Source organism: Hevea brasiliensis, chromosome 8 (genome assembly GCF_030052815.1).
Source record: "Hevea brasiliensis isolate MT/VB/25A 57/8 chromosome 8, ASM3005281v1, whole genome shotgun sequence".
NCBI classification, from domain to species: domain Eukaryota; kingdom Viridiplantae; phylum Streptophyta; class Magnoliopsida; order Malpighiales; family Euphorbiaceae; genus Hevea; species Hevea brasiliensis.
In genome coordinates, this window is record NC_079500.1 from 76,077,552 (window position 1) to 76,093,759 (window position 16,208).

Sequence of the window (16,208 nt, forward strand, 5' to 3'; positions counted from 1 at the left end):
TATAAATAAGATGGAATGGTGAGTCTCATGCCATATGACAAACATGATAGGCACTTATACATGATAAGTAGGCCAAACTAGTGACACTTATGACAAGCACATGGAGTTTACTCTTGTTAATGTTTTGTCATAAATCATATCAGTGCATATAATCTTTAGACCTGAGATAGCACAGTTATCTTCTATATAGGTAGTTTGAGTTTGATACTGCTTTCATACTTGTACTGTGTATGGATATATGGGCATGTGTTGGCTCCCACTAGTTATATATGGAGGTAGGTGTTCATCAATATGGAATCTATTCCTCTAAGTAAATAGAGATAAAATCCTATGTTCATATAATTATTCTTGATGTTTCAAGTTCCTGGCCAAGACAGATAGATTTAATTAGAAAAGTGTTTCTGATGAGAAAATCTTTTTAATGAAGAACTGGAATTAAAAGAGAACATAATATTTATAGCAAATGGAGTTTGACATAAACCATGACTCCAGCTTAAGTTGGGATTTTGTAACAGAGAGATTCCAGTGCATGATAACTTATGATTATAGGTTCATTTAAGGTAAACCTTATTACTAATTGGGTAGCCATGGCGTGCTATGCTAGGTGTTAACCATGGTCTATGAGGTGCATAAAATGATTTAGAGAAATCATTTATGGTAAGAAAGAGTTCTAATGATATTAAGAGTTGATATCATATCTCATTGCCAATTAGTGAGGAGCCTAGTAAGTCACACACATACACAAGTTATTACCTAATTAAATATGATTTAATTAATTAATTAAAGAGTTTAATTGATTAATTAAATAGGTTTGGTTTGCAATTAGATTGCAAAGTCTCTAGCATGACTTGAAACCAAATCTAGATTATTGGATGTATAGTATAAGTTAAATTTATATTTAAAGTGTTTAAATATGAATTTAATTAATGAGAAATTAATTAATAGAGATTAATTAATTAATTTATATTTAATATAAATTAATTAGAAGAAGAGAAATAATTATTTTGGGTTGAGAACTGACATAGGGGCATTTTTGTCATTTCACAGTTTGACACGTGGCACCGTGAGATGGTGACACATGGCATTACACATAAGCTTGCCAAATGTCTTTTAATCATGTAAGATGATTAAAATTAAGATTAAATATAGGTTTGACACTTGGCACAATGTGATTGGGTCACTTAAACCTAGAGCTAATCAAAGGGTGACATGTGGCAAGGGTTTAATGTGTTAACCTAGCTATATAAGTGTTGTTATGAGAAAAAATAAAACACAAGCAGCAGCCATTCCTTTGTGCCTTCACCTTGGTGTGCAATTCTCCCCTCTTCTTCTTCTTCTTCTTCTCTTATCAATCCAAGAGATTAGAAAAACAATCTCTTGAATTAAGAACACCATAAATTGTTTCTAGTGTCCTATTTATATATTTAATCTCTTAAAAGGCAGAACTTGAATTTCTAATTAATGGAAAAAGCTTTAGAAGCTGTTCAAGGGCTGCCATAGGTGTTCTTGGTGTGGACAAGCTAGAGGGACAACATTTGGTGTCCTGAAGATGAATCTCAAAGGCGCAAATACGCTGCAGTACATCAAGATGTTAGTGTAATCATTCTTGATTTAATCTAGGGTTCTAAAATTAATCTGATTAATTTTAAAATCTTAAATGGCAAATACAGATCCAGAAACATATTAAAAGAGTTTTAATATGTTTTTTATCATTGAAATCAAATAGTTAAAAATAAATCTTGCATGATGCATGTGACCCTAGGTGAAAATTTTTTGAATTCAATGGTATAAACTTGTGTTTTTCACGCTTCCGTTCCTTTAACTAATCCATTGGGCCACAATGTAGTGGGGAACAAAGTGTACAAGGGTTGCTCGTTAAGGATTCAGGGGTATGAATTCTTAGCAGACCTAATTGAATTGCCTTTCCATGAGTTTGACATGATTTTGGGAATGGACTGGTTGTCACATCATCAGGCAATGGTTGATTATAAGTTGAAGAGGAATTCATTGAAAACTCTTGAGGGCAATGAGATCACAGTTGTGGGGGAAAGGACAGATTTCTTGTCTAATGTCATCTCAGCCACAGTTACAAAAAAACTGATGAGAAAAGGTTATGAAGCCTACCTAGCACATGTGGTGGACACTAGGCAGGCTAAGCCAGATCTGTGTGACATACCCACAGTAAGAGACTTTCCTGATGTGTTTCCTGAAGAATTGTCTGGTTTGCCACCAGAAAGGGAAGTTGAATTTGTTATTGAGATACTGCCGGGTATAGCACCAATATCTATTGCTCCTTATAGGATGGCACCCACAGAATTGAAAGAACTGAAAATCCAGTTATAAGAGTTGCTGGATAAGGGGTTCATACACCCCAGTGTGTCACCATGGGGAGCTCCAGTGCTGTTTGTAAAGAAGAAGGATGGGACTTTAAGGTTATGCATTGATTATCGGCAGTTGAATAAAGTGACTGTGAAGAACAAATATCCGTTGCCTAGAATTGACGATCTTTTGATCAGTTGAAGGGTGCAAGAGTATTTTCCAAAATTGATATGAGATCAAGGTATCATCAGTTGAGGGTGAAGGATGTAGACGTGCCAAAGACTGCATTCAGGGCTCGGTATGGGTATTATGAGTTCCTGGTGATGCCCTTTGGCTTAACAAATGCACCAGCGCCATTCATGAACCTTATGAACCATATCTTCCATCCATACCTAGATCGGTTCGCAGTGGTCTTTATTGATGATATTTTGGTGTATTCTAAGACCAATGAAGAACATGATGAGCATTTAAGGATTATTCTGAAAACCTTGAGAGAAAAGAAGATGTATGCTAAGTTGTCCAAGTGTGACTTTTAGTTGAATGAAATTGCATTCCTTAGACACATAGTGTCAGCTGATGGGATTAGAGTGGATCCTAAGAAAATAAAAGCAGTGATGGAATGGAAGCCTCCCAGAAATACAACTGAGGTCAGAAGTTTCTTGGGGCTAGCTAGATATTATAAAAAACTTGTGAAGGGATTTTCTTTAATAGCTGCTCCAATGACCAAGTTGTTACACAAGAATGTCAAATTTGACTGAAATGACAAGTGTCAAGCCAGTTTTGAGAAATTGAAAGCTATGTTGATAGAGGCACCAGTGTTAACACAGCCAGTGTCGGGAAAGGACTTTGTGGTCTACAGTAATACCTCTCATAATGGGTTAGGGTGTGTATTAATGCAAGAGGGGAAGGTGGTCGCTTATGCTTCCAGGCAGCTAAGGTCACATGAATAGAATTACCCTACCCATGATCTAGAACTTGTAGCAATTATCTTCGCATTGAAGATATGGAGGCATTACTTGTATGGTGAAAAGTGTTACATTTACACAGACCACAAAAGCCTAAAATACTTGCCAACCTAGAAAGAGCTCAACCTCAGACAGAGGCAATGGATTGAGTTCCTAAAGGACTATGATTGTGTGATTGACTACCATCCTAGGAAGGCAAATGTTGTTGCCGATGCTTTGAGCAGAAAATCCATTACAGCTTTAAGACCGTTGAATGCCCATCTATCCTTGGCTTGAGATGGAGCTATTTTGGTTGAGTTGCAAGTGAGGCCAAACCTACTACAGCAGATTTTAGATGGGTAGAAGGCAGATGAAAAGTTAATGACTATTATGAGAAAAATCTCAGAAGGGAAAGCAACTGACTATGAGGTGAAAGCAGATGGGTGTCTGTATTACAAAGGAAGAGTATGTGTACTAGATGATGGGGAATTGAAAGCCAATATTCTGAAAGAGGCACATACCAGTATTTATGTTATGCACCCAGGAAGTACAAAAATGTATCATGATCTGAAGCTTCAGTATTGGTGGCCTGGTATGAAGAAGGACATAGCAGACTATGTGACTAAATGCTTGACATGTTAGCAAGTCAAGGCAGAACATCAAGTCCCATCAGGTTTGCTATAGCCTATATGCATACCCGAATAGAAATGGGATAGGGTCACCATGGATTTTGTAAGTGGTCTACCTCTCACCTAAAAGAAGCATGATTCAGTATGGATGATAGTAGATAGATTGATGAACTCAGCACACTTTCTGCTAGTTAGGACTGACTACTCACTAGAGAAGTTAGCAGAATTATATATCAGTGAAATAGTTAGACTGTATGGAATTTCACTTTCCATCATATCTGATTGAGACCTAAGGTTTACATCGAGATTTTGGAAGATTCTGCATGAATCCTTGGGTACACAACTCCACTTCAGCACAGCTTTCCATCTTCAGACGAATGGGCAATCAGAAAGCGTAATCCAGGTAAACAATCGAAACCAATTGAATTAATACAGATATTGAACTGAAATGATAATAATAACATGAAATATATGTCAGGTCCTTGAGGAAATGCTAAGGAGTTGTGTCATTGAGTTTGGGGGAAATTGGGATAGATACTTCCCACTGGCAGAATTTACATACAACAATAGCTACCAAGCTAGCATCCAAATGGCCCCGTATGAAGCACTGTATGGGAGGAAATGTAGAACTCCAGTGTGCTAGACTGAATTGGGCAAAGATAAACTGGTAGGGCCAAACCTGATGAAACAAATTGAGGATAAGGTAAAGCTAATCAAAGCTAATCTGAAGGTTGCCTCAGATAGACAAAAATCCTATGCCAACCTAAAGAGAAAAGAAATAGAATACGCAGTTGGCGATAAAGTGTTCCTCAAGGTGTCACCGTGGAAGAAGGTACTGAGGTTTGGAAGAAAATGTAAGTTAAGCCCTAGGTTCATTGGCCCATATGAAGTCATTAAATGTGTGGGTCCAGTGGCCTACAGGTTAGCTTTACCACTAGAGCTGGATAAGATCCACAATGTGTTCCACATATCAATGCTAAAAAGATACCGCTCAGATCCTTCACATGTCATCTCCATGGAAGAAATTGAAGTACAACCAAACTTGACATATGAAGAAGAACCCATACGGATCCTGGCTCGGGAAGTGAAAGAGTTGAGGAATAAGCAGATTCCGCTGGTGAAAGTGCTTTGGAGGTACCACAACACCGAGGAGGCCACTTGGGAAAGTGAAGACACGATGAGGCAACAGTTCTCTCAACTGTTTACACTAGATAAATTTCGAGGACAAAATTTAAATTAGAGGGGAAGAGTTGTAACACCCTCCCTGTAGCAACTCCGTACATTCTACTGTTCCAGTGACCAATGTGGATCCGGACAGCTAGAACGTCCGAAAAAATATTTAAACTAAAGTGAGGAACCATAATTAACTCAAATATTAATAAGAAAAATTTAGAAAAAATTTTAGAAATAAAATACAACTAAGTTAAATGAGCCGGTGCCCTAGCGATGGGTAACCTAGTGGAAGTTGCAGTTCTCGCAACTAGAAGCCCTAGACTCGAGGAAAAATTCATAAAATAATTTTTGAGACTCCAGAAAAGTGTCATTGAGGTTCCTATGGCATTAGAATGCCAAGAAATTTTTCAATCGGTACAGACAATTTTAGTCTGTTAAGCCAAACGGAGGGCATTTTGATCATTTTGCCTTCAGAGGTGATTTTTGGCCGACTTGTCCAGTTAAGTAAATAATTATCATGATATAAAATATGAATAAATATTGCTAAAAAATAATTTGAAAATGAGTAAAAAAGGAAAAAAAAGGAAAATTGAAGAAAAATTGAATTTTGACATCACATGATGTCATCACCCCCTATCTCCACCAATCAAAATTAAAAGCCACTAAATTAAGTAATAAAATAAGATAAAAAGAAAAGGAAAATTAGAAAAAAATATCAGCTTCTCCTACCTCTTTGTGCCGTTTCCTCTTCCCTAACCCTTCCCACAATTAAAGCTTATCTAAACTTTATAACCCACCCAAATCTCACCTGAAACCCTAAGTCCACTTCAACAAAATTTGTCCATACAACTTGGCAAGGTGATTGGCTGCCAAGAAAAGCCAAGAAAATTAATATTCTGCTCACTTGTGGTAAGTGAACAATCTCTTGCTCTTTTAGTTTAAGTCATGTTTAATGGCATGATATGTGTAGGAAATGTAATAAAATGAAACAAACCATTGTGTATAAGCACCCTACAAGTTTAGGCAGCCAGGGTTAGTTAGGGTTGGTGATTTTTCTTGATAGCAAAGTGTTGAAGAGCAACCCTTAGTACTAAATGCATGATTGAACTTAGTTGTGTAGGTGAAATGCAAGGATTAGGTATGTATGAACATGGAAAAATATGGACACTTAACAATATTGGGTTTTGCTCATGTAATGGTTCATTAACCTTGTAATGGTCAATTAGTGACCATTTGAATGTGTATAATAAGGAAATGAAGTGAGTTGAGGCTTGGCATTTGTGTGTGGGTGAGTTGCCTTGGCTGACCTGCAGGATTGAGCATGAGTCCAGCAGGTTTGGGAAGTTATAAATGGAATTGTAGAGGTTCAATTGGTGCAAGGCCAATTGGACATGAAACTAGACACATAATGGCACAACTTTGGTATAGAAACCTTGCCCAGAAAACCAAACCAAGTTGACTTAAAATTTGCCCTAATCCGGGTGACCTGCATTCTGCCTGGGCAAAATGACCAAATGAATGGTCATACCTCAGTGTAGAAAGGTCCAATTGACCTGAAATTTTACCAGCAGAAAGCTGAGACATAGACCTACAACTTTCATGAAGAACACAAATTCAAATTCTGACCATAACCTAGTCAAATTGCCAACCAAACTTAGGTTATCAAATCTGGCAGAACCAGTTTTGCCCAGAATTTTGGATTCTGTCCAATCCGGCCAGTTATGATGTTTAGGCCATAATTTGAGCTACAAAACTCTAAATGGAGTGATTCAAAAAAGGAAATGTAACTAGACAAAATAAGAAACAACTTTCATGAGGACAATTTTGCCAAATTCCTACTGTATAAATCACCAATGGAACAGTAAATATAAGGCTTGAAATATGAAAATTTTAAATAACTAACACTAAGCTTAGAAATGGTATTGGCAACCAATACCAACAATTTTAGAATGCAAAATGTGGTATGTTGGGAGTATTAGAACCAATGTACCTATTGTCTATGCAAAAGTCACCATTTTAGTTGACTAATGAAATGAATAGTAACACCTAAACTTAAATTTCAAGAATTGTACAATTTAAAAGTGTAACATGCCCTAGTACACCTAGCAAGATTGGTTTGGATAGGTTGGCATGCCAATAGGGTTCAGTTAGCAGTACTGCACATGGTATTATGTCATTCTGTGATTTTATGGCTTTTAGCCATTCTAACAATGTGTTGATACTTGGCCTTGTGCCTAATATTATTACAACTTATTAGCTGTTCTATTGCACACCAGGAGATACATATGTGACCGATGGTGTGACGGCTCGAGGTACTTGATACCCAGTGTCAGTTTATCCGTTTATCCAATCCAGTCATCCAGGATAGGTTACTTGGGCAACAAAAAATGAAAGTGGATAAATTTAGTGAAATTATGAATATAACAAGTACATAATAAATAAGATTACCAATAATGATCAAAAAATTATCTGTATGAGACATCAGAACATGCACTGCATATTTATTTTCTATTATTTCTTTTTATTTTATTATTGTCACCACTAAGCATTATTGCTTAGCGCGTTGCTTTTTGCTACGCGTAGGTTCTGGAGAGGCCAACCGAGAGCCCAGTAGACCACAGACTGGGTGAGACCTTCTGTAGCTCTGCATAGTGTCCGTGTCACCTCACCTTCATCAGGGCATTGGTAGGACACTAGGTTTTATTTTGATATTTTGTAATTAACTTTTACTTTTTCATGTGAAATTGAAACTCATGTAATGTATTTTGTTATCAATGTAAATAGTGAAAATTATGTTTATGAATAAAAAAGTGAATATTTATTGATGACTCTTACATGAATATCATATGAAATAAATGATTGAGAAATGGAAATGTTGTTGAAAAATATTGAGATTTTGATGATGAAATGGAGTTTGGGATTGATTGAGAATTTTGGAAGTGTTTTTCTCAGGTTTCGAAGAACTGTTTTATCCATTTTTAGCCGGCACTCTGCCGGATTTTCTATAAAATTTGCGAAACCTCAAATAAATTATAATTTCAATAAAGGACTTAAATGAAATATATTGTAATTCATAACTATGTAAAAAATGTCACACCTTACCCCTCTGTAAGGCATAACATGATTCCGTAGAATACTTAATGAACTATCGAACTTCACCTACCGATAACTCATTAAGTACCCTACAAGGGATTTTAAAACAATTTTCTTACATTTTGGAAGTGGTGAGCATTTTGACAGGAATTGAAAACCATTTATTTAAAGTTTAAATATTAGTAAAAAATTTTGTCCATTTAAATTTTGCCGCAAATTTTATAAAAATTTTGACAGAGTTCCCTTTGTAATTAGAGAAAACAGTTCTTCAAATACCTGAGAAAAACACTTCCAAAAATTTTTCGCAACTCCCAACCTCCAATAAACCTCAAATCAACTCAATTCAATTCACTTCAAAATAATTTCATAATCCAATCAAAATTTATCATCACAAAATATTTAATAACTTCATTCATAAGACATAAAGTATGAAATTCACAAGTACAAATATTAATTTACAGAAGAAAATCCAAAAATAATATTATTACAATTTATTACAACTGCTCAACTTTACATTGATACATACAACATTACTATATTTACATCAAAATTAACTACAAGGGTATAAAATAATACCCGTACAAAAAGGCCAGTGTAGTCCTCAATTCGATAGCAGCTCACTCTGCTGCTTTCTCCTTGCTCTTATCTGCGACAGCAAAATAAGCTATCGCTGAGTATAAAAATACTCAGTGGTGCACAATAAAAATTTGAAATGCAATAAATAAATCATTCATTGATGAAACACAATTTAAATATTTCTCAAATTATCTAAGTTCATAATAACACAATTTAGTCAAATAATTTCATAAACACAGTGTTGCCAAAATCATACACAACTTAAGCCATGACATAAAATTTCCGATCAATGCCGTGTTGTACACCACGACAAAGCAATCTACAACCCCATTAATCGAAATCAATGAGGGAGGTGGCTAGCTAGCTAATGAGTACTCATCCGATCTCAACCTCAACTGGCAAGCCAGAGAGGGAGGAAAATAAACGATCTCAACCCCATAAATGGAGGAGGAATAATGTGATACTGTCATGCTAAGTGTGAACACAAAAATCTATTCAAAACAATTTATTCAAATAATTTATTAGAAATCTGGTAATTTTCTCAAAGTCATATCCACAATCATTAATGGCAACACAATTCATATTTAACTCAAAAAAATCAAATTTTCAAGAATCATATATTTAAAAAAAAAATTACTGTGCACAGACCTGACGTCAATCGCCTCTAGGCCTTGACTCAGTCTCTCCAAGCTTCCAAGTCTTTTTCAGCTGAAACACACAGTTTCATAGTGTTTCAGTACCATATCTTAGCATAAATCAAAAAATAAATTTAACTTCACTTTTACCTAGCTTTATTGTGCTAAACTCGATGTTCTCGAAATTTTTGTGTTTCGGGTTACTATTTACTACACTATTCAAGTCAAATTATTGACTTTCTAAAGCTTAATAGGTATGGGAACTCCAACTTTACCCACATACCACATTTTGGTCATTAAATTTGTTGGTTTTGGTCATTTTCTGAAAGCTTAAGTCCTTTAGGCAAAATTGTCAAATTTTCAGTTTTGGTGCTCCTAGTTGCACTGTTCCATTGGTCATTCTACTGTTGAAATTTGACAAAACTTCCTTCATATAAAATGTTCCTTATTGTCTTAAGTTTATTCTCATTTTTGGATCGCCCCAATTGGAGTTTTGTAGCTCAAGTTATGGCCATTTGAACCAGGGCTGCCAGGTTAGACACAACCCAGATTTTCTGGGGAATTTGTGGTGCTGGCAGTTTTGGGTCACCAACTTGGGGTGGCCAAATGGCTTGGTTGCTGGCAGAATTTGGACTTGTGTTCTGCATGAAAGTTTTAGGTCTATATCTCATCTAACCACTGGTAAAATTTCAGGTCATTTTGACCTGCCTAGCTCGAGTTATGACCAAATGAATAAACACTGTTCATTTGATCAGTTTGTACAATGGCAGACTGCACTTATCCAACTTTGGTCAATTTGTTCACTAGGTTTTGGTTACTTTTTGGGCATGGTTCCTGAATGAAAATTGTGTCATTTTATGTCTATTTTCATCCCCAATTGGTGCCATATCAATTGGACTTGTAAAATTTCATTTTTGGTCCTTCAAAGTGACTTGGTCATGCTACCAGCAGCATGACCATACACCCTCCGAATTTAACTTAATTTCCAACCATTCCCATACAACTCATTTGGTCACAATTGACCGTTTTTCACTTCACAATAGGTCAAACACATCATTTACTCATTTCTCTAAATTTTTTCCTCAAAACCCTAAGCCTCCAAACCCTAATCACACTAAATTGTTGCATTTAATCACACTTAAGCATTTCAATCTTACTACCATTCTCATACAAGTTTACTAACACATTTAATTCATTCAAAACACATCATATCCTCATACATCCATGGCTGGCCAAAATTTCAGTTTAGTCCCTCACACATATTTTTATTTCATTTTGAGTTTATTTATAAGTTCTTGATGCCATACATACATTAATTAAACTAAAAAAAAAAATTGAAGTTTGTATTACTAACCTTGTGCAGAATTTTCTTTCTTCTTTTCTTCAAATTTTTCTTCTTTCTTTTCCTTGAATCCTCTTTCCTAGTTGCCCAAACAAAGTCTAGTTATGGTAGGACAATTTTCTATGGTTGGATTTTGGGTTCTTCAAGCTCAAAAATGAGCTTTCATGGTGGTTTTGTGAGAGAGCTTTGGGAGAGGGAAGGGAGACGGCAACTTGGGTTAGGGAAGATGACTTTTTTTTTTTCTTTTCTTTTATCTTTATCACTTAAAGAAGAACAAAAATCCAAATTAATAAATAAGTTAATTAATTCCTTTATGGCATCATGCATGAGGTCATGCATAATGTCATCACCCTTTTACTTTTCCCTTTTTCTTTTCTTTTTTTTTTTATTTTTCTATTAGTTCTTTAATTTAATTCTCGATTCCGAAATTTTCTTTTCTCCAATTTTATTTGACAGTTAGGTTAGGAGTCAGCTCTCGGGGTCAATTGACCAAATTGCCCCTCGCCGGTTCATCTTGGTTTGCAAATAATTCTATATTTCTTCTGGCTCCCTGACCTAATTATTTGACTGGCTTAACAGTTCTTTTTCGTGATTTTCTCTTTTCTACTGTGTTCATAAGGGTCCTAAGGACCTCAGCGTCACATTTTATGGTTCGAAATTTGAGTTTAAAATGACTTCGCAGTCGTTCCCGAGGAGGTCACCCATCGCTGTGACTCTTGGCTCGTTAAACTTCTTATGTTTTGTTTTACTTATTTATACTTAACTAATTGAACATTACTAATTATTTGTGTTTATGGTTTCTCTAGTTGTCTTAAGTATGGTTCTAATCCCCTTAATTGTCCGGACCGACACCAGTCACCGGAACAATGAAATATACCAGGCTATACAAATAGGGGTGTTACAAAAAAAAAATAAGGAAGAATAAAAATGATTGAGATAAAAATAGGGTGTTTCGGTACACTGTGTGACATATCTTACTCGGCTATACTGTAGATGGGTAAGGAGTGTCACATTTAGCAAAGGTCCCTTAGGCAAATCCCACATCGGCAAAGCACGGAGATGGTCATGGGTTCAAAAAGTAATGATATATAAAATGGGGGAACTAATCACTGGAGGTGCCTTTTGGTGGAATGGCCTGGAGAGTTGGAAGAACTCTAGGGTTAAGCGTGCTCACTTGAGAGAAATCCTAGGATGGGTGAACTCCTGGGAAGTTCTCCATTCCACCTTTGGGACAAAACCGTGAGGCTTATGGCTAAAGCGGACAATTCCTCTAGTGGTTGGAGCCCGATCATTACAATTGGTATCAGAGCCGCTCGCGTGTCCACTTGGACGATGGTGGGGCAAACCTCAGTGAGGACCCTAAGTCTCGAAAGGGGGAGAGAAAGGTCCCTTAGGCAAATCCTACATCAGTAAAGCACGAAGATGGTCTTGGATTTAAAAGGTAATGATATATAAAATGGGGAAACTAATCACTGGTGGTGCCTTTTGGTGGAATGGCCTGGAAACTCCAGGGTTAAGCGTGCTCGCTTGAGAGAAATCCTAGGATGGGTGACCTCCTAGGAAGTTCTCCATTCCACCTTTGGGACAAAACCGTGAGGCCTATAGCCAAAGCGGACAATTCCTCTGGTGGTTGGAGCCTGATCGTTACAATTGTATTATAAATGTGATTTGAAAATTGTGAAATATGAGTGCGAAATGTTTTAATTATGATTTATCAGTGAATATTTATATTCAGCATTTTAAATTTTATTGTGCACCACTGAGTAAATTATACTCAGCAATAGCTTATTTTACTATCGCAGATAAAGAAAAGGAGAAAGCCACTGAGTAAATTATACTCAGCGATAGTTTATTTTGCTGTCGCAGATAAAGAAAAGGAGAAAGCAGCAGGGTGAGTGTAACACCCCTATTTGTATAGCCTGGTATATTTTACTGTTTCAGTGACCAGTGTCTATCCGAATAATTAAGGGAATTAGAACCACACTTAAGACAACTAGATAAGCCATAAACACAAATAATTAGCAATTTCCAATTAGTTAAGTATAAATAAGAAAAATAGAACATAAGAAGTTAAACGAGCCAAGAGTCACAGCGATGGGTGACCTTCTCGGGAACGACTACGAAGTCGATTTAAGCTCAAATTTTGAACCGTAAAATGTGATGTTGCGGTCCTTAGGACCATTATAAACACAGTGAAAAAGAGAAAATCACGAAAAAAGAACTGTTAAGCCAGTTAAATAATTAGGTCAGGAAGCCGGAGGAAATATTGAATTATTTGCAAACCAGGTTGAACCGGCGAGGGGCAATTTGGTCAATTGACCCCAAGAGCTGACTCCTGACCTAACTGTCAAATAAGACTAAAAAAAAGAAAATTTTGGAATCGAGAATTAAATTAAAGAACGAATAGAAAAAAAAAAGAGAGAAAATGAAAAAGTGAAGGAAGATGACATCATGCATGATGCTATAAATCATATAATTAATAAATTTGATTAAATGGATTTTTGGGTCTTCCATAAGAAAAAATACATAAAAGAAGAAAAAAAAAAAAAACAAAAAGTCATCTTCCTCACATGTTGTCATCCCCCATCTCTCTCTCTCCCTCCCCATTGTTACACCTCCATTAAAGCTTGCACTCAAGCTTGAAATTCTTCACTAAACCTTAATAGCTTCCATAAAAACCTCGTTATAGCTTGTTTTAGTCACTTGAGAAGAAGATTGAAAGAGGAAAGAAATACAAAAGATAGAGATTTGAAGGAACTGAAGTTCTAAGAAAGGTTAGTAAGAAAACTTGATAAATTTAGTTTGATTTCTACATTTTTAGCTTGATTAACTTATAAATAAACTTAAAATGAAAAGAAAACTTTGCTGAGGGACCATGACTTAAATTCGGCCAGCATGTGTATGGGGGTTTTATTGCATGGTTTGATTGGTTTGAATGGGTATATGAACCTTAATTAGTTGAATGGTTGTGATTAAAGGCTTGAATTAGCTAAATGCAAGAAAATTGTGAATTAGGGTTTTGGACATTAGGGTTTTGAGACAAAAATGTGAGAAAATTGTAAATGATGACTTTGACCTAGTTTAAGGAGAGAAATGGTCAATTGTGACCTAATGAGGTGTGTTAAGAGTGTTTGAATCAAAATCAAATTCGGATTGAGTGTGGTCATGCTACTGGCAGCATGACCAAGTTACCTTTGAAGGACCAAAAATGAAAATTTACAAGTCCAATTGGTATGAAACCAATTGAGAATAAAAATAGACACTAAATGACACAATTTTCATTTAGGAAGCATGCCCAAAAAGTGACCAAAACCTAGTGAACAAATTGACCAAATCCGGAAATTCTCAGTCTACCCTATACAAACTGACCAAATGAACAGTGTTTGTTCATTTGCTCATAACTTGAGCTAGACAGATCAAAATGACCCGAAATTTTACCAGTGGACTGTTTAGAGATAGAACTAAAACTTTCATGAAGAACACAAACCCAAATTATGCTATTAACCAAGTCATTTGGCCACCCAAAATTGGTGACCTAAAACTGCCAGAACAAAAAATTGCTCAGAAAACTGGGTTGAATCCAATCCGGCAGCCATGGTTCAAATGGCTATAACTTGAGCTACAAAACTCCAATTGGAGTGATTCAAAAAGGAGAATAAACTTAAGATAATAGGGAACATTTTCTATGAAGGAAGTTTTGCCAAATTCTAACAGAAAAGTGACCAATGGAACAGTGCAACCTTAAACACCAAAACTGAAAATTATCAAATTTGCTTAAAGGACTTAGAATTTGAATAAAGAACCAAAACCAACAAATTTAGTGACCAAAATGTGGTATGTGGGTGAAGTTGGAATTCCCATACCTATTAAGCCTTAGAAAGTCAACAATTTGACTTGAATAGTGTAGTAAATAGTAACCCCAAAACACAAAATTTCAAGAACGTCGAGTTTAGCACGTTAGAGCTAGGTAAAAGTGAATTTAAATTTATTTTTGGATTTATGCTAAGTTATGGTACTGAAACACTGTAAAATTATGTCTTTCAGTTGAAAAGAACACCAGGAAAGAACCCGAGGAATAGAGTCAAGGCCAAGAGGCGACTCGCTTGAGGTTTGTGCACAATATCATTATTCTTTAAAATTCATTAATAAAGTGAATGAAATATGTATTTTACTTTTGTTTTGAATTGTTGAAAGTTTATTTGTGACATTATTTATGATGTTTTGATTTAAACTGTGAAAGTTATTGTGCATATTTGAAATAGCAATGTTTAGCAAATTGTTAAGATAAGTTTTGAAACTACAGTGTCATGATCATATATTTGAACACCTCACTAGCATGACTAGTGGGGGTAATTAGTTTCGAATTTTGATTCCTTCTCTAGAGAAGTGTTGAGGTGTGCCTGTAGAAGAGGATTTGAATGGATATCCATATATTTGAGCTAGCTAGCCTTGTGATGTGATTTCTCTTTAGCCTCTGGCTATTGAGATTATATTTGTTTCGAATGGCATGATCTAACTATGGGTTTTATGAAATGTGTTTGATACTTCGAAATGAAATTATTTGGAATAAAATCCCATAATTCATGTTTTGTGTTTAACTCACATGCTCAGTTCAATTTTTGAATAAATTTGATTTAAATTCTGCATAAAGATTCTTTTAGTATGTTGTGCACCACTGAGTCCTAGTACTCAGCAATAACTGTTATTACTGTCGCAGATTTAGAAACTAGAGGAGCAGCGGAGTGACCTGCTGAGGATTGAGGATTTATCAGCTTGAAGTTATCGGGTATAATTTATACCTTGACTGTAAATATTTCTTTTGATGTATGTATTGCACATAAATGTATGGACATGTAAAATTGGTCTTGAACAGTTTGTATAAAGCTTGTGTAAAGTTTATAATAAATTTTAGTTTGAAATTCTCTAAATGTAAATTTTGTAAGGATGTATATAAATTGTTTTGTCCTTAAGGAATTATGAATGGAACTATTTTATTTAATTTGAATGAAATGGATTGCTAGTATTTTGATGATCATTGGATAGTGGATCTGAAATTTAAAAGTTGATAAATGTGTTGAGAAATTGGTTGAGATTGAGTATGAATTTGAACCAGTGGTTGAAAAATTATTGGAAGTGCCTTTTTTTCAAGTATTTAAAGAACTGTTTTCTCAAAATATAAACGGAACTCTGGCAAAATTTTTATAAAATTTACGAAAAAATAAAATGGGCCAAAAATATTAACTAGTTTTAATTTTAACTAAATGTTTTAAATACCTATTAGTAAATGCTCACCACTTGTTAAAAATAAGAAAATTGTTTTAAAATCCCTTGTAGGGTACTTAATGAGTTATTGGTAGGTGAAGTTCGATAGTTCATTAGGTATTCTACGGGATCATGTTATGCCTTACAGAGGGGTAAGGTGTGACATGTTTTAGTGGTATCAGAGCAAAATTTTTGAAATATGTTTTAACTTGAGAATTTGTGTCTTTCCTTGTTA